The sequence below is a fragment of the Prosopis cineraria genome, unplaced genomic scaffold (genome assembly GCF_029017545.1).
Source record: "Prosopis cineraria cultivar Desert tree isolate PC_DT_omini unplaced genomic scaffold, ASM2901754v1 PC13, whole genome shotgun sequence".
Taxonomy (NCBI): domain Eukaryota; kingdom Viridiplantae; phylum Streptophyta; class Magnoliopsida; order Fabales; family Fabaceae; genus Prosopis; species Prosopis cineraria.
In genome coordinates this window covers 27,054,652-27,075,513 of record NW_026555344.1, presented here as the reverse complement: position 1 = coordinate 27,075,513, position 20,862 = coordinate 27,054,652, and the positions used below count along the sequence as shown (strand labels likewise).

At 31.1% G+C, this 20,862-nt stretch overlaps 1 long non-coding RNA gene across 1 annotated transcript in view; it reads right to left on the bottom strand.

Annotated features, from left to right (window-relative positions):
- Window positions 1–20,398, bottom strand: part of LOC129290597 (uncharacterized) — a 36,005-nt gene extending 15,607 nt beyond the window's left edge. Inside the window, exons 1-2 of the long non-coding RNA XR_008588451.1 lie at window positions 20,293–20,398; window positions 19,698–19,744 (exon numbers count right to left, since the gene is read on the bottom strand). This is a non-coding gene — a long non-coding RNA (uncharacterized LOC129290597). The remainder of the gene's footprint in view (window positions 1–19,697; window positions 19,745–20,292) is intronic.
- Window positions 20,399–20,862: the final 464 nt, after the last annotated feature.

The following is a 20,862-nucleotide window of genomic DNA, read 5'->3' as shown; positions in this document are numbered from 1 at the left end:
AAAGGAATAAGCCAGAGAAAGAAAAACAATATTAGTCCAGGTTAGTGGTAGAAGGGAAAGAGCAAAAAAAAGTAATGTATTTAAGGTGCCAAGTAGGAAAAAGGAATCATAAACCTAAAACTGATACCAAATGTAACACTTGCCCCGAGTGTTATCCAAAAATTATACAATTCAAATAAACTAAGTGTGGTTAAGGAATTAATTCTAAAACCAACTTAGGAAACAAACCATTTAAATCACTAAGAAAATACAAAATTGCAAAGTAAACATTTAAAGCCTTTAAAAAAAATTTATAGGTTCTACCTATAGCACGTGGAAGCAAGATAGATGAAAGTGAAATAAAAAGATGCTGTCATGACAGCATTAAATTGCTATCATGACAACCCTCCTGGGTCAACTTCCGGGAGGCACCGTTTCGTCATTCGACCTCCGATCGAAGTGATTTTAAAGCTCACACGTCACATTCAAAGGGTACTATAAGTATACTGAATTTCAAAAAGATCCAACGGTCAGATTAAAAATTAGACATGTTAAAAAATTGATTATTTTTGCTGTCATGACAGCACTTCCTAACTAACTTCCGGAGTGCACCATTTCCTCATCTGACCTCCGATCAGAGTGATTCCAAAACTCACATGTCACTTTTAAAGAATACCATTAGCATACTAAATTTTGAAAAGATCCAACAGACGGATAGAATTTTATGTAGGTTACAACATCAACACTGTAGCTGTCATGACAGCAATTTAATGCTGTCATGACAGCACCTCCAGACAAAATTTCGGAGTACATCATTTCTCCGTCTGATATCCAATTAATGTGATTCCAAAGCCCACACGAAGCTTATAAAATTTTTTACTTGTGACCCAAATTTTAGAGAAATCCAACGGTTGGATTAAGATTTGGACACCTGAATGCAAAAGTGCAGCTTTTTGGTAAAAATCATTTTCAAAATTGTCCAAATCTCACCCTAATAGTCACAAACCTGTGGAAACACTTTGGACACGTCAAATAAGACTAAAAACACCTGATAGAACATTCAAATGATGGAAAACCCCCATACATCAAAATTTGACCACCCGAGTACCATTTCCCAAAATGGACCCTAAACCCCCAAAATGCACAAATCAATCCAAATACCATGTATTTATATAAATACATATGCTAAACATTTTTACTTGGCTCAAAGCTCCTTGTGGAGCCCACGCACCCACTCTCTCTATCTAAAGTGTATGTTTGCCCATAGCACATCATTTGCAATGCAACCACTTTGCATTTACTTATAAAATCACATATATATCAAAATAAATATCTGCTTGTAATAGAAACTTGGTCTACTAAGTAAATCCATCAAAACCACACACCATAACGAAGTTTCCTAGCCACAAGTCTACAAATAGACAAAAATTCATACACAAGCACACAATCCACACATTTTCACACACACATACATAATCATATCCTACTGGCACCCTAATCTTAAATACATTACAATATATTTGCTCAAAAGAAAGGGGTTGCAGTTCTTTACAAATCACAAGCAAACCTCTAGCTTTACTCCTTTCCCCGTCCACCACTGGATCCTTCGCCTGGACCTAGAATATTGAAAAGAAAGGGGTGAGACAACTACAGTCTCAGTAACAGTGAAATCTACATTGATTATTACAAAGTAAGCCATAATCAAATAAATGAATAATAAATTCAATATAGTATATAATTTAGCCATTTAAAATGCATGAATGCATGACTTAGGCCGGTATGGCCTTTCATAACCAACAGAATGCCCCCTGGCACTCTTTAACTTGCAGGTAAACCTTATACCTACTCGTACCTCCACAGGCACAAAACATAATTTAAGGCATGATCTAATCCACCGAACCTCCTATGCCCCTTCGACGTAAATCCTAAGCAGTTGAAGCTAACTCCCTCCTAGAGCCAGCCCAACTTACTTTCCATGTGAGGGCTACCTTGGCCTAGGCACTCAACCTCACACTTCATATGTTGGATTCCCTCCCCCACTGAGAGGTGTCGAACACTCAATACACTAACCACTTTAGTGCACTAAGTCCACAATACGTAAGACAACACTGAGTATTGACAGTGTGCCATAGAATATCAAAAATCCACACCTTCTCATTGGTGAACTCCCACCGAGATCATGCCTGTTACTCTTGTCTACCTTTCTTGAGTATTGACCATTCAACACTCTAAAGTAGTATAATATTTATAAATCTCATTTCCATAAAAACATTGTTATTAAACAATTAAAAAAACATATTTGTACTATAATCAAAGTAGTACCCCATAACCCCTTATAAAGCACATTTAATCTTTTAAAACATGTAATGCATGATAACTAGTAATATTTATTCAAAAATAGCTAAAATAAAGTAATAAGAAATATAAATTCCCCTGTTACCTCAACCCTTTGGTACCAAAAGGGTTCCCTTTGTACAAAATAGGGCTCGGCTTGTTCCTTACTTCTCAATAAGTTCCACCAACAATTTCCTATAACATATAAGTGATCCACATCACTTATCATGACAAATAGCATTAATGAAGACTATAACTTATACCACACAACTTGGGTCAATGAGTCATAATCCACCTTAATGGTCCATATATTAAACCAAACATTCACATAGTATCACTTTACCCACCAAAACCATTTATTAGCCATCATTAGGCTAATTTCCATTTATATAATTTTTTATCAATTAAAAACCTTCACTTAGTGTCACAACTTTCACCATTAGCACTTATAATTAAAACCAAACTTAATTTAAATCTTATTGTGCTCAAATAGAAAAATTATAACTAAATCAATAAGTTTAAACCATTGAAGAGCAAAAACCCAATTTCTCAAGGTTTATTTTGTGCCCAAAACACCTCTTTCATCCAATTATCCACTAAAACATTAGATCACTATATAGAAACTCAAAACATGCTCCCTAGGATCCAAATAAATAAAAGCTTACAAGAATAAAGCCTTTGAGATCAAAATCCAAAAAATATCCTCTTCCAAAAATTGAAGAAAATCAAGAGAAAGGAAGAGGATTGAAGTAGGGAGTTTACCTATCGTGTAGCCGAGCTCGCAACGGTCGCAAAGACTTCTAGATCCGAGCCTAACTCCCTCTCTTTCTCCTTTCTTTTCCTCTCTCTTTCTCACGCGTTTCCTTTCCTTTCCTTGTTTTCTTTTTTGCGTTTCTGGTCTGTTTTGCTCTTTAAAACTGATGCTAAAACATTTTAGGGCAAATTACAAGAAAGGACCCAACATTTTTTATTATTGCACAAAAGCTCGGGTCAACTTTGGTAATTTTTTTCATAGTTAAAAATCAAATAAAACTAAACTTTTGCTTAGTAAAATTCAAACTCTGGATCTCTATCAAATTATTCTAAATTTTAATTTAATTATAGATATTTTATTTTATTTTATTTTTTATAAATTCGAGTCTTAAAATTTCGGGATGTTACACCTCTCACTCTCTCATGCTCTCTTGTTTATTCCTTCCCTTCTCTTTCTTTGTCTTGGTCCTTCCTTTTTTTTAAATAGCTGATCACATTCTTTTTAAAACATGCCCATAAATTAAGGGCATCTGTTGCAACTTTTAATTCCCAATACCAATTTTTCCAATTACTAAATTATCCTTAATTTAATTAATTAATTTAAATGCAGGCTTTTTAAAAAATTTGGGATGTTACACTTTATGATGAGAGTTAGGACATAGAGTCTCATTTAAAAAGAAGAAAAAGTTGCATTGCTGTTTTTCCTTCCTCTTGTTATTCTCTCTCTGTTTTTTTCTTGTCTTTGCCTCCTATTCTCTCATGCATATACACACAATTAGCGATCTCTCCATTAATGACTCAATCAATTTCTAATCTTCATTAAATCATAATCATTCATTATTTTCCTTTTCATGTAATATCATTATCATTTATGATATGTAAATCTCTATTATCGTTTCATTCAAATCAAAATCTTTTGTCGTTAGTTTTTCTTTATATGGTATAGAATCTTGAAAATTTTGAAAAAGACATAAAAGGGGAGGTGTCTAGCTCTTTGAAATTATTATTATTATTATTATTATTATTATTATTATTATTATTATTATTATGTATTTTTATTTATTTTCAAAATTATCAAATGACTTAAAAGTTTATCTGGACAATTTGAAAGTACAGTAAAGACATAAAAGAATTTTTTTAAATGATTAAATTTGAACCATTCAAATGTTAATCTAAACATGAACAAAATTAGGGGTACAATATTTCATTATATTTGTCTCCTATTAAAATATGTATATAATGACTACCACATATTTAAATAGATTTGGATTTGCTCATACTATTAATTGAGTTGAATGATGGTAAATTATTACCTAAAACATTGCCACTAAATATGAACAAAATTTAATGTGGATTACAAACTTACATTGCAAAGTAAATTAAGTATCATTTTTATTGAGTATCTAAAATATCAGGTATTACATGTCAAATTAAAGTGTCATTAGGCCTTAAATAGAGATACCTCTTCCAATAACATCTTTACATTAAATAATTGTTATAGAATATATCATAAACTGCTCCCAATACTCATAGAGGGACTCCCCAAATATTTGTCGACAGCCACATATGTCCTTCCAAATTGAGGGAGTGCATGCAAGATATAGGAAAATACTTTTCCAAATGCAACTTCTTAAATTGATCCCATGTTATGGTAATGAATCCAAGGGGTAACCAAAGCAACCAATTTTTAGTAGACCCCACTAAAGAAATTTGTAAGGCAAGCATTATCTTAATTTGATTCTCAAACACACCATTATGTATTGTAGCTATGCAAATCATATGAAAAATCTTTAAATGGTTGTATGGATCTTCACCTGCAAGGCTATTAAATTTTGGAAGTGAGTATATGAATCTAGATTTGAATTCAGCATCAATGTCAAGATAATTATTGCACCAATTTTGAAAATGTAAATAAGATGAAACTAACTCTTTATTGGTTCAAAAAGGAAGATTATTATTAGAATTTGCTTTAACATTAACATTTAATTGATTGTCCCCTTCCATTTTGACTTTATAATTAGAAGAATCTGTAGATGAATTAAGAAAATAGCTACTATCTACAAGCTGAACAACAACTTGAATCCATCTTCATTGACGAAATGTCTTCTCAATTTTAGGATCAAGTTGAAACAATTTTTCAAAAGAAGGTTTGGTCACTCACTAAAAAAATTACAAATACCGAATAAAAACTCAAGAAGCTCAAAGAAAAATTGAAAAACAAATTCTAGAATTTTTCAACAAAAGTGTTGGAGAAAAGAAAGAAAAGTGCACCAAAAATCTAAATATAATTATTTCAAACAACCATCAAAGCTTTGAAAGTGGTATTAAAAGACACTAATAAAGATATCCAAAGGCTTCGCACAACAAACGGAAAATCAGAAAAAATAAACTAAAAAACCTTGGAAAAAAATAAAAAATCAAAGAAAATTTGAAAAAAATAAATAAAAAGAATTGGGAAACTCAATGAAAACTGCTGAATTTGGCAAACCTAATCCACAAATAGTAGCAAGAGGTATACCACAATTTATTAGCAAACCTTAGGATACCAAAAATCAGAATTTTCTAAGGAAAAATAGGGAAATTTGACAAGATATTTATGAAAAATCAATCAAAATGCAAAATGCAAATTATCAAAGAAAGATAAAAAGAAATAAACCTAAGAACTCATATCTTAAGACTAACAATTGCTCCCCCCGACAATGGCGCCAAAGTTGATTGTGCCACTACTACTGGAAGTATTTTTATGTCGATTATTTTATACTTTTTATGTCAGTTTAAAGGGAATCGCTAGAAATTCTATCATAGAAAGTAGGACTTTCCACATCTGTTACAAACTCAACCAATGTGGAATGCGAGACATTCCATGTTGTCTTATTATTTTCACAAATGTGTACTTTCCACATCGGTTGTGTCTGGAATTGACGTGGAAAGTCCATATTTTTTTATATGCAATTTGTTTTCTTGTGCATCCATAATTTAAACCTATAAACTATACAAAATATCCAGTAGGTAAAAATAGCCAACCAAAAAGCATAATCAATTACTATACAAAAAATTAAATTAGACATATACACAACTAGCATAATATTTGTCCATTGTATCTAAATTAATTAATCTAGCTATTTGGTCAACAAATTGTAACTAGCATAATATTTTTCTGTTGTATGTAATCTAATCAATATACATATATGTTCAACTAACAATTTGGCAACCTTGCACATTAAAAAGTGCTCTTTTTAATAAACATATATGATATATCCTTGTCATTATAGGGATCCAAATTATAAAAAATCTAAATAATAAAATCAATCAAAATAATACTATAAGATGTTAATTGAAAGAATTTAACATAAAATTACAAAACCAAATAAATACCATATGATAACATGGCAACTTCATATTTGCTATTTGATTTATCATGTATGTCATCCTCCAATGTACTGCGTTGTTCTTCCCGTACAAAACTTTCTAGCATAGAAATCCTTTTTCATTTTTTTTCCAATTTCACAGCAAACATTACAAAGGTGTCTATCATTGAAATGTGGTCAAAACATTAGTGCTATGAAAGAAAACTAAGAAAAATGGAGAAAAGTAAATAGAAAAGTTACAAGGTTCTTGATTTGACAAATGAGATGTCTAACCCCTTTAAAGTTAGAAACTCCTTGAGGTCTTTTTTGTCAATTGGAAAGACATATTGAATTTTCACACCCACAACACCCAATGACATTTTAATGTTAATAGCCTTTGTCATATTCTTGTAAACCTGATGTAGTGTTGCCAGACAAGAGAAATTTCTCAACATCTTTAGGTTCTTATTACAACAAGAAGAGTTTTATATGCAATTAAATAGCATAAAAAATCACCATTAAGGTGCTCTTTACCTTTAGCAAAGTTACATCAGTATTTGATGTAATGTCCGCCTCGACATTACTAGGACAACAACCATACACGCCATTATGATAACTAGGATTAAATTAAATCCCATAAGGAAGTTATCACAACTCAATGGTTTAAAAAATAATTAGTTTAAAACATTGAAATCCTAAAAAAACCCTTTTTAAAATATTGTTTGAGCTCAAACCATAATTAAAAATTAATTAAGAACAAGTACGGAAGCATGGAAATCAAATCACTTCAAAACAAGCTAAAACAAGCCTTTTTGCAAAAATTCTGGCTCGTCCGCCACGGCGGATGGCATAGAGAGACAAGTCCCTTGAAGGCAACTTGCGCCAAGGCGATCACTTACTGTCATGACAGTAGATTGCTGTCATGACAACCCTCCAAACTTTTAGAGTGTACTGTTTCACCATTCGACGTCTGATTTAAGCAATTCAAGTGTTCACACGAAACTCTTTGAGCCCTCTAGCTAATGGCACTCACACTTAAACAATCATCTATTTAAAAGATGGACACCGAACCCAAAATGGTTCGTTTTCACCTCAAAATACACACAAAGGTGTCCAACTCATAATGTCAATTGCCGTTAGTCCCAGAGACACTTTGACCACCTCAAATAGACCACAGACAACATGACAATTCAATCATAACACATAATTAAGCATTCACACTCAAAATGACCATTAAAACCCCAATTCACAACTACATAAGGGGTGGATAAAACCTAATACATATATCAACTTGGTCATTTTGGCATATCAATCATTTTAAATAGAGAGAATGACAATTAAGGACCTTCTAAGAATATTAATCTCAATTACAGACCATAAAATTTTGAAATTTCAGTTAAGAACCATGGTCCTTAATTGTGATAAAAAAATGTTGTTTGTGAGGTGGAATTCACTATTGCCACTTAGGCATTCATTAACCCAACTTGAGAAAATTTGTAATGTATATTGTGAAAACATGAAACCCCACTTGTAAATCAATTGTTTAACAAAAAACGCTATTCAAGATTTCACTAACTCAACTTGAAAAAATTTCTAACGTATATTGTGAAAACATGAAACTCCACTTGAGAATCAATTGTTTAATAAAAAACATCAATTTGTACAAGTCACTTTTTATTAAACAATTGATTCTCAATTGGGGTTTCATTTTTTCACAATATACATTAGAAATTTTTTCAAGTCTAGTTAGTGAATTCTCAAGTGGTGCTTTTTGTTAAACATTCAATTCTCAAGTGAAATTTCATATTTTCACAATATACGTTAGAAATTTTTTCAAGTTGGGTAGTGAATTTCCAAGTGAAACTTTTTGTTAAATAATTCATTTCCAAGTGAGGTTTCATATTTTCACAATATATGTTAGTAATTTTCTCAAGTTGGGTTAGTGAATTCCCAAATCGTGTTAGTGAATCCCACCTCACAAATTACATTTTTTATCATAATTAAGGACCATAGTTATTAACTAGAATTTCAAAATTTTATGGTCCGTAATTGGGATTAGTGTTCTTAGAAGGTCCTTAATTGTCATTCTCCCTTTTAAATATATCATATGTAAGTGTAACTTGGCCAAGCACACACACTTAATCCACAACATCAACTTTAGACCAAGATATACACACTCTCATCACAAATTCATATTAGGGGATAATCACAATAATGTTATGTTCCTAAGTTGGCATTATATATTGACAATATTTATTACAATACCCAAAAAGAAGAAAGGAAAGAGCCATACAACTATGCTCTTCACTCTTCAAATGCCCCTTCCTTCCCCTTGCCCCTACCTGAGCCCTCACCTATAAAATATAATCACGGGGTGAGATAAACATCTCAATAATAGAATAATTCACTACTATTAATTAACATGCACAACCATAAGAGAGTAAAACTATAAAAATCCAAAATATACTTTTAGCATGTTACTACAAACTCTTTTCATTAGTATAAATCTTTTACCACTAGTATGATCATTTTACCATTCGAGCCTCCATATTACCCCGATGAAACCATAGGCTCTTAGACCAAGTGCACATTCACAATGATCCGATCTTTCCTTTAGTGGTAGGATCACCTGGCCAAAGGTGTCCTATCTCACTTTTGGACTATGGTTTCCCCCTATCACAAAGAAATTAGGGTATCATTACTCTAACATCGCATCATTGATACTAAGGAGTGTTACTCTCCAACGCCATATCTCGCATAGATACTAAGGAGAAAATCTCAAATATCGTGCCTTATTAGACACTAAGGAGATACATGCCATATGCATTTTCACTACTCCTTTCTATGGGTGAACTCCTACCCCTTAACATGGTCATGCCCATACTCAACATATATATCACATATACATTTCAAATTTCTCAACCCATTCATATATAACTTTTATCATTCTTATCATTTGCAAATAGATTTTTCGTGCACAAAACCACATTCGCAATATGCAAGGTTATCAAATCTTAAATAATAGATTTAACCTATATACTCACATACAATTAAAAATATAATCGAATAGTGTAAATCATTATGTTACCTCAACCCTTTATCACACAAAAGGGTATCGTGGCTTAACATTAGCTCTACATGTTCTATACACACGATATAGCTCGAGCAATGCTCAATCTACACAATCAAGTGACAATCATCAATTATCACTCTAGAAAACTCTAAATTCACTAGGTTCTAAGTGTTTAAAATACTCAAATTCCTTTTCTAACAACATCAACCATTTTCAAACGCTCTAACCATCCTATTAAATATCCCAACACACCAAAATCACTAACTAATATCCCACATTGTCTTAAAATCTTTAAATTATACCTAGAGTTCGTCCAAACCCTTACCAAAAATTTTCAATCACCGCAAAAATGATAAACTTAGTGTTAGAGGCTTGATTTAACTCCTTAATGCCTTAAATAAACTAATAGATTTAGTATAAACCTAAGGGAATTGAAATCAAGGCCCTCATTGCCTAAATGTCCATATTTTCACATAATGAGGGAGAGGGAGAAAAAGGAAGGCTTACCCAATGCATATGAAGCTTGAAAAGCCTCCAAAATCACATTAGAAGCAAGCCCTAATAGTCACAACTTTATCGCTGCTCTCAAGTTCCTTCTTTCTCTCCTATTTTTTGAGGCTAATTCATAATCTGATAAGTGCAGATTTTGCACGTGCATCATGGTGCATTGACATGCCCGCCGCGGCACATGGCATAAAAATTTCAATAAAATTTTAAACTCCCTTCCATGCCATGGCCCGCTCAAACATAGCCCTAGCCCTCTTCTAAGACTATCCAAAGATGCAAAAACTATATTAGTTTCCTATAAACCTCGTTAATCAATAATTATTTAAATTGACTAAATTACCCTTAGAAATACTGAAATTTACAAATTAGAAAACTTAGGATGTTACATCTGATGCAAAACTTTTAGGATGTAAAATGAAAGCTCATTTTACTCGGGCTACTATTGCAACCTCAAGGGTAGGAAATGGAACTAATACATTATCCTCACCTGTTTGAATATGTGTAACTGTCACCGTAACTTGATCCTCTCAAATTTTTTAATAATGGATTGTAGACCCAAGAGCATTGTATGCTTAACCTTAGATGACAACATGTTTTTTTAGAAGCTCCAAATACAGATATCAAAGAGTTCCATTATCATTTGGTACAGGAGGATTAGGGTCAACTAGTACCAGTGCTAATGCTAGTGCCTTCAGTGGATTACAATTGTCTTTAGTGCTTTGCATCATAGGAGAAGTCTAGATGAAATTAATACTAGCAATTCAAGAAACTAAGTAAAACTCATATTGGTCCACCCACATCTTGCCTTTAAGTTGACCAATCTCAAAACATCCATCAAATGTGTGTACTTTTTACACCTCGAATACAAAGGCTTCTCTGAATCACTCTGCAAGCTTTCGTATGCATATGCTTGTGTAAAGGACTTCATTCCAATATCATGGATCATATCCTCCATCCTATCATCTCAAGCAATCTCACCAACTTCTTTCTTTTGGGACAACTCAATCCTTCAGTTTCACTATGCCATATCTATTTCCTATACCTCAAGTTTATGCCATCATAAAGTAAATACTCTCTTATTTCATCAATACCTAGTCAACTCCCATTTAAATATTTTACGCATGGAAAAAAATATAGTCCATTTTCACTAAGAACATTCCTTTTAGCGAATTCAAGAAAATATTCCACCCTATTCTCATATTTTTCACTTGTTCTTCTAGCGTTCATATCCAGCAACAGCCTATTGTTTAACTTCCTAATTGATTTACATAAAAATATTATATTTAAAATTTTCCAAACTTAATTTAAAAATTTTGGAAATGTTTCTCCTTAAACTAGGACCTCCCAAAATTTTAACAAAAATAAAAACCAACTCAAATCAATGAAGTTCAAATCAAACTCCTCAGAACTATAAAATTTAACAATTTCTAAACACTTAACAATTTAAAAGAAACAAACACAAAATAATTTATAAACACACAAGTGTAAGTATTTATAAAATGTTCTTAATTCAATCATATTTGTTTATCCATTTATAAAGTTTTAAAAAATTTTGGTAGAATTTTCCCTTAAAGAAGAACATCCTAAAATTTCAACAATCACCAAATTTTCACCAGCCACAATTGAAAATTAATTATATAATGGAAACATGTATAATAATTTTCCAAAGTTATAAATTCCACATAAAAGTTCAATAGAAAACAAAAATGAAAGGTTAAAGCAAAAAACAAAATCAAATATACAAATACCAAAATTAATTAAAATTCTGAAATCAATGGAAAAATAGAAAATAAACCAATTTGCATAACTCACCCAAAATCCAATTAGGAAGACATGCAACCACTTGAAGCAACAATAATGGAGACCCACAAACAATAGAGATTGTAGAAGAAGAAGAATAAAAATTATCCACCTACAATGGATGGGAGGGAAAAAAAATAAGAAATAGAGAAAACCCACAGATAGAGTAGAAGGAATGGAGAAATGCAAAAATGGGGAAGAAGAAATTTGGAATTGGAGAAAACCTTTGAAGAATTTGTTGCAATGGAGAAGAGGAGGGGACTCACAACAAAAAATGGAGAAACTCACGGCAGTGGTGATGGTTGACGATGGGCACAGCTTGAACAATAGTTAGTGACTGGCTGAGGATGATTGGCGATAGCAATGGCCAATGGAGGTTGGAGAGAAAAATGACAGCCAAAAAAATGGGCAAAATGGAAATGACGAATCAAAACTAATTCTTGAAATTTAAAGCAAAAACCATGTTAGTTATCTCCAGAACTGACTTGGTTTCTACATTCCATGTTGGTTTTTTCAAAACTAATGGGAAAAGTTAACACTATTTCTTTTATTTTTTATACATTTTCCATATTGGTTATTTATATAATTGATGTTGAATACTTATTTAATGTCAGTTGTAGTAACAACCAAGTTAAAAGTTTTATACTTATTTACACTTTTGCCACTGCCTTTTTTGACCTTTTTTTTTTTGCATAATTGACATTAAAAGATGACGTAAAAGAGATTTTTCATAGTAGTGTGCCTTAATCATATTGGCACTCAACTAAATTAAGATTAACTTAATAGAGCATAGGCCAACCTTAGGTCCTTCTTTCCAAGGAACAATTTAGGAGTTATCTTAAGTTGGTTCTAAGTATTCATATACATGAGAAAAGATATATAAGTGCTAGATGTCTACACTAAATGCAAATGAGAAAATATAATTTATGAAATTAAACCTACCTAGATGGATGCTAATGCTTATATCTAAAACCTAAGTTCCATTATGCTATGCATGAGTCTTGAGTTATGATTGGGGGGGTTTCTTTCAAGAGAATTAAAATTCAAACTAAAGAAGTTTATTAAGTAAGAGAATTAAAATTCAAACTAAAGAAATTAATTAAGTGACAAAGTGAGTTAATTAATCAAAAAGAAATTAAAAAAAGTTTGATTCAATTATGGTAAAGTAGACAGCGTAGGACTTCATATTGAATTGACTTTTCTAACCTAATTCAATTAGCTAGACTAGAGGTAAATGATAGGAGAATGAAATTAATAAATTTGAATAGATAATTAAAGAAAATGAAACCCTCAAGTACAAAAGTCTAACTCCACTAGAGAACTCATAGTGAACCAAGTGATACAACTATGAATTAGGCTAATTAAATCCATTAAAATCAATAATGGTTAATTCAAAATTAATATGAAAAATATGTTTAACTTATCTATTGAACAATTTGACAAACTACCAACTTCATTGAACAATCAAGAGGTTAAAGAAATAACCCAAATTTGCAACAAATATTGCAATGACAATTAAGTTAACAATGAGAATGCATTCATTAGTCTAATTGGCAAGAAAGGGTTATATAAACATAAATTCCAAAAATTCATTCAACATAATTTCAATTCTATTGAATAAGGCTGGCACCCAAGAGGAGGAGTGAATTGGGTGTTTATGAATTTTTCTAGACTTCTCAACTCAAGTAAGTGCAAAAATGAAAACAACATGAAATCTGAAAATTCTAAGATATTTGGGAAGAAATACTTTGCCACAATTGATTTATTTTGGTTTAGCCTAATCACTTGGCTTACATCCAGTCCTTAATATCACCCCTGTGATTTTCAACTATAATCACAAACTTCAATGGGTGCTTGTTACCACAATACAACTCTCATGACTTGAAAAATCTTGATTCAACAACAATACTTGCTACACCAGTAAGATGCTACAAATCACTTAGAAAATCTCTTTCTAAGTCAACTCTAGTATAATGAAAATCTCTCAAAGAAAAAATTTATGTAAAGAGTAGATGAAATATAATTAAAACTTATGAAATAATAAGAACTTTTTTGCAAATCTGTCAAAGAGTTGATATGAAAATGAATGCAATTACCTTTCAAGTTGAATTAGAGCACAAAAGCATTTTTAAGACATTTCCCACACACAGGTGCCAATTCAAGCATGACTCATCCTAATTCAAACTTGAAATGACTCACATTGTAGTATCTAACTTCTATATTCTAATTCAAGTGTGATTCATTCTCTTTCAAGCTTGAATTGATACCACTAAGTCCTATCATGCACTAAGGATGGCCAATTCAAGCACAGATCATCTTAGATCAAGCTTGAAATGGACAAATGAACATAGATGCATTCTAAATGTTTGACATTTAATATAAAAGGACTTATAAGCTTAAAGTTGATTCTAAAATAATGCATTCTTATCAAATCAATGACATGTGATTAAACTCTCATCATTTTCATATTGAATCTAAGAAAAGTGAATAAATAAACCTATTAAACTCAATCTTCTCTCGATTTTCATGCTCTTGGAAGTTTTGTTACTTCATTTGATCTTGAAATTTGCATGAGTTACAAATACCTCTTTTCTTGGTTTTATAATCATCAAAACACATGGTTTAACAAATCCAAATATCAATTCAATCTAAGATTCAAAATATTGATAACCTAGAACTAGATTGTCTTCAACCATTACAACTAAGAATCACTTAAAACTAAAAAAATTCTAAGCTCTTGAACAAAAAAGATAAATGAAAAATCACTCCCCTATGGTCTTCAAGTGTGACTCCTAGGCTCTAGCTTCCTCCATGCTCAACCCAAGCTAGCTCAAGCTCTTATGAATTTTCTTCCTCCTCCTTTCACCTTAGAAACCACGGCCATCAGACGATTAATGGAGATGGAGTTTAATAAATGTGTGAATGGGTTGGGAGAAGGAGTTTGGAGAGGTGAGGTGGCGCCAAGAGATTGGAATGGAGAATGAAAGAGTGAATGATGAAGTGGTCCGTGAGTGTTGAAGAGAGGAAGCTACCATGAATTATTAAATAGTATTGATGGATGATAGTGAATGATTGTTTGGTCAATGGAGTCGGCTTCCCTGGCTTCTTCTCACCACTGCTAATGGAGGTGCTAATTTGGACTGTCTAAAAATTTAATATTCAGATTTAATGTTTTTTTATTTTTTATTTTTATATCGATCAAAATAAAATTTAATATAAATTGTAAAAAATTTTAATAAATCGTCTATTAACCAGTTTCAACAATTTAAATTTAATATGAATTGTCCATATTTAAAATTTAAAATTTTATTATTTTTATAAATTAACTATTCAGATATATTATTCTGGATAACACAGGTTTAATATTAAAATTTAATAGCGAAAATATTAAAATTTCATATGCATAGTGATGAAGAAGCCATGCAGGGAGCGATAAAACTATAATATGACAAACATATCAAGGGCGCCAATATATAGCCACGTCACCAGCTTAATTACAAACAACCCTAAACATTTACACACACACACACACACACACACAAGTAGTCACACTAATGGTCTATTTGGCAATTCAAAATGGATTTGTTGTGCAATAATCAACCCACAATGTGATCTCAGGAATTTATATATATAGTTCGATTAAAAGTTTTAGGCTTTAGCTATTAGTTGACGAAGGAGGTGTCTATATATGTTTACAAATGTAGATGATCAAAAACCACAATTTAAGCAAAATGACAATTCATGAAACTTTCCAACATAAATAAATATTCCAAGCTGTTATATTGATATAAAAGTGTTTTCCATAAAGGAAATTAAATGAGAAATGTATGTGTCATATTTTCTTTCTAGATACATTTCTTTTTTCATTTTTAGAAAATATTTTTTCATATGCCAAACATGCACTAAACTACTGTTTGAAAAGTAGAAAAGTGTTTTCTAAAAAGGAAATGAGAAATACATCTATATCTCATTGTCTTTCTAGATACATTCCTCTTTCCCTAGACTAGAAAACATTTTTCCATACGCTAAACAAGCGCTAAACTTAATTCCCTAATCTCTTCCTCCACTACACGCTCAAGATTTATATATATATATATATACCCACGATTAATTCCAACATATACAACTGAATTAAGATTTTTGTAATTCACTCACCAACCAAAAGGAGAACAATCTCAACTTAATTGAGATATTCCTATTTTTACTTGATTGATAAACTCAACAATACATAGGAAGCATATTTATGCTAACTATTATAAGGCAACCTAATTTAGTCTAAAATTTAAAACGAGAAATTAAATACAAGAGAGGTCAGGTGTTATACACACTTCTCATGACACATCACCATATGCTTAAATAGCCACTATATATTCAAAATCCTCTTCACTAACCTCTCTTAGCCCAATTCTTTCATCTCCAACCCAATCCTTCGCTTGACCCATCCGATTCATCCCTATATATGTATATATATATATATATCTTGGAAAAATCTCATGAGTCACCAAGTAGGTGTGACACATATGGTAGCAGTCTTGGCCCTTTAAACTTCATTTTAGAGTTCGATTCTTAAAGGCATGTATGGAAAGCATAGCTTAGGAGAGGATAAGCCCTTAAATAGTGCTCAGGTTCCTTAAGAGATTAGTCTCATGGCTGCTGGCTATGAAGATATATACCTTGGGAAACAAAAGAAAAATCTTCTAAGTATCTATCTTCTCCGTCTTCTATATTCTTCTCGATTCATAAGGCTAGCTGCTATTGTTGGTATGTGTGACAGCTGAGTCGATATTATAATTGGTGTAAGGAAGAGGTAATCTGCATGCTGAGGGCTAGAGACAAATTGAGCAAAATATTGTTCTAGGCCTCAGGATGCAGATTACCCGATCCTGGCCCAACACTGACTCTTCCAAGAAAGGTTTGGATTATTTATGAGTAACTAAGTATTGAGTAGACAGGATTAGAGAGGCGAAGAGCTAGTTGTAGGTCTGACATAATTAAGAGGGTAAATCTGTCCTTTTTCCCCCTTCTTTTTTCTTTTTGGATCCCAAGATACTTCCATAGATGGCAGTCATGAAACTAATCTCTTGAGAAATTTGAGCACCATGTAAGGAATTGTCATCTCCTAAGCGATGATCACTATACACACATTCATGAATCAAACTTTGCAATGATACTTAAGGGGCTCAAACCACTATCATATGTGCCGCATACCACTTGCTTTTCCCCCCTTCTTTTTAAATGTGCAATATATTTTAATTCAATTGAAACATGAAAATAGAAAACTATATATAACAGGTCAACAAAATTACCTTTGTTGCGTCTTCTTTCTATTTGACCTTTGAAATAATATTATAATAAAAGTGAAAATAACACAATGTAAAGGAAAAGGTGTAAGGATACATTACAAATAATCCTTCAAGAAATATTATTCACTTTATATACTATATTATTGAAATTGAATTTTTTATATTGAGCATAATTAATAAAGGAATGATATCTGGTTTAATTAAATTAGTATGATTTAAATTATATTTAATTAAAATTATAATCATATTTTATATTGTAATTATATAAACATTGTTTTTATAATTATTTATTAAAGTAAATAAACTTTATTTCTTACAAGTTATAATCTAGATCTACGATTCAAGTTTAATATTATTACTATTTTATTAAAAACCGTACATCATGTGTTAAATGGGGGTCAGCTATTTCACAGAGATTATTTGCCACCTTTTTTGCCTCTCATCTCTGATTCTTCTTCCTTCCTCCATAAGCCTCTCACTGAGATTATATATTGCATTACTACTATTTAAAAAATTTGAAAGTCATATTTACATTGGATAGTAAATTTACATGTATAAATGTTTTTCATTGGTCATGCAACGTTAATGCCCCATGTGATAATCTAGTTATAAGTAAATTGCAATATGGACAATTATTCATCATATGTGGATTTTGTACATAACAAGAATGTAGTAAACCTCAAAAAGTACAAGATGAGAAAAAATATATATATATAATCTACACATAATTACAATCATTATAATATAATAGATGGAATTGAGTCAATATGATTAAAAATAGGAAACTACATCTAATAGAGACTTATTTAAAATCAATCACAATCAAGTTATATTTAATTACATTAACTAGATTGTGGAGTTCCAAAGATAACAAAAATATTTTCGGCCACTATATGAGTTTAATAGTTGCTTAGAAATTTTGTTTACAAGCAATCGATTATTATCTTACACTTATAATTTAATGCAATGGATTTATTTTACAAACATATCTTTGATTAGTAAAATAGCGTTTATCATGTCTATTCCATGACTTTGCATTGTTTTGTTAACTTCATCTATTTTTACTTCTTTCTATTATGCCATAAAAAAATAGACGTCCTTTGTATCCTTCTATTTATCCAATGATAACTTATACAACTCAAACAAAGACTCAATACACAAAATGAAATTATTTTATCATACGTATACCTGTGGAGAGCTTGGTTAACAATCTCTATTTAACATTTGATTTCGTTTGTAATCGTGAATATAATTTTGTTAGAACATGCTTACCATACTTGATGCATTCAATCTCATTATATTAACAACTCTAACGAAATCAAACATCAAGTATAAATTGCTTAAACCAAACTCAGAAACAGAGGAAGATGTATATATAGAGCACAATGAATGTGTAGAACATTAGTAAATCACATAATGCCATTTAATAAATACCTCGTAAGTTCATATTCTTGATCGTCTACACAACATAGCATGTTTTCAGCAATAACTGAGTTATCACTCCATGTACAGTATAACTCCACACAATATATGAGTAATAATTATTAATATTTTCATTTTGTATTGTGTCTTCGTCTAAGTTGGGTAAGCTAGTACTAGAAAAATAGAATAAGGCCATAAGGTCTGAATTTTTTTTTTTTGCATGGAATAAAAGAAAAACAACAGTAGGATGAAGTTAATAAAAAAAACCAAAGCCATGAAATAGACATAATAAAAACTATTGTAAAAAATTTTAGGTTTGTAAAAAAGATATGTCACATTAAATAGTTGTGAGATTAGCCGACAAAATTTCCTAAGCAATTGTTGAACTCATATAATGGGAAAAAAGAAAAAAAAATTACTGTAACTTTCACAATAAGAAAAATATTCATGAACAATTTGCAGATTCACAATGTTTTGATTCTTCTCATTACAAATGCAATACTTATTTTTTTATTTTTTATTTTGTCATTTTATCCAAGTATACATTACACAAGTAATGAAAATGTGTCCGAATTAAAATAATAATTATTAAATTATATATGAAAATTTAAATATTTTAGATAGCATTTAACCATATCCTTATCATACATATCAAATTTATAGTCAATTGCACCAACAATATAATGAAACTATTTTTATCAATTACAAATAATAAAAATCGTCAAGTATATTTTCCTCAATAATTGTCTAATCAAATCAACATAAGCTTTCATTATTAAATAAAATCACCAAAAATCATCAATATATATATATATATAATAACCCTAAAGAAAAACCAATCATGGACAAATAAAAACATACAACATAATTTTAGGTCATTAAGATTTTTATAAAAAATGGAAAACTGGTTCCATCGGTTTTACAGATTTTAATTGGTTCTCAATCGGTTCAATTTTTCAGTAGTTCTAGCCTTGATTGAACCAAACTATAAGTCAGTTCCTTGTTGAACTAGTTAAATCGATCAGTCAGGTTCAGTTCTGGCAACCCTAGACATGACATATGGAAATGGTTTGTTCTAGATATATAAAGAAGTCAAGAGATTTTTTTTTGTTACAAGAAAATCAAGAGATTTATATTCAAAATACCAAACAGAATTAGTTAGAGAGTGTGAGGACTCACCGCAAGATGAATACATGAGCTCAGGCATTGTGGGATCAATAAACGTCCTGCACGGATAAAGAGGGTTTGATTATTTTTTATACCTTTTCATTAAATAAATAATAAAAATGAAGATGAATTAATACTCATAAAACGTGAGGGGAAAAAACAAAATACAAAGAGTGAGTTTTTCTTTATGCAAGACAAATCTAAAAAAGTTGAAATAAGGGCATCTGCAATAATATTTTTTTGCCCTACTAGTAATGATTCCAAGTAGGGATAATAAAAGTTAGAAGGAGATTGACCAAGAGACGTAGAACATCATCCTTAATCACCACCCATCCTTAGATTCTTGCAGAAGCTTGACCAAAAGGCATTTCATTAACTGGACCATGATTTCATATCGAACTTTTATTTCCTCATTTCCCCTTCCCGGCCCTTTAAAGGTCTAAACATAGCATGACTCATAATTTAGTAAAACAAATAGTTGCATATATCCACCATAAACATATCCTAAAGAAACAAAATCAAACATCAACGAATAAGTCTAATTCATTCACCATTATGAAACAAGTAAACATTGAAATCCTCACACCATTAAATAACATGGACTAACCTGCTTCCCTGTGGCTCGAGATATTCTCTCATGTTCTTATAAATCTTCCCCCTTCCGAACTATTGCTCTAAACATTCTCTATTTCAGCACGAGCAAAAGCTTTTTTGTGTGTCATCAACTATTTTTATAATTTATCCAAATAAATATTAAATTTCAATGCAAGGCGTTCCCATAACATGTATTAGAAATAAATCAAAATAGTAGAATGAGCAATAAATGTAGGGGAGACAAAGGTATCCAACAAAACAATTATGAACCCTCTTAGACATCATATATATGTTTCAATCTGAAAACCATAACAAGTTTCGTGTTAAAGGTTGACGCATTCAAATCTAACAGTTGTTTTGCTATCTCATTATATCTTTAAACCAGACACCATAACTTAAAATTTTAAAAGAAAGAAGAAAAAATAACATGTGAACTCTATGGTATCATGCTTAATCTTCCTCTAGATTTAAGCAATTCTCAATAAAAATAAAACCCAAATATGGAAACCCATAATCTATGTTACAATCAAAAACCCATGTGAATGAAGAAACTTCAAAACTCCAACATCATGTGCTTAACATC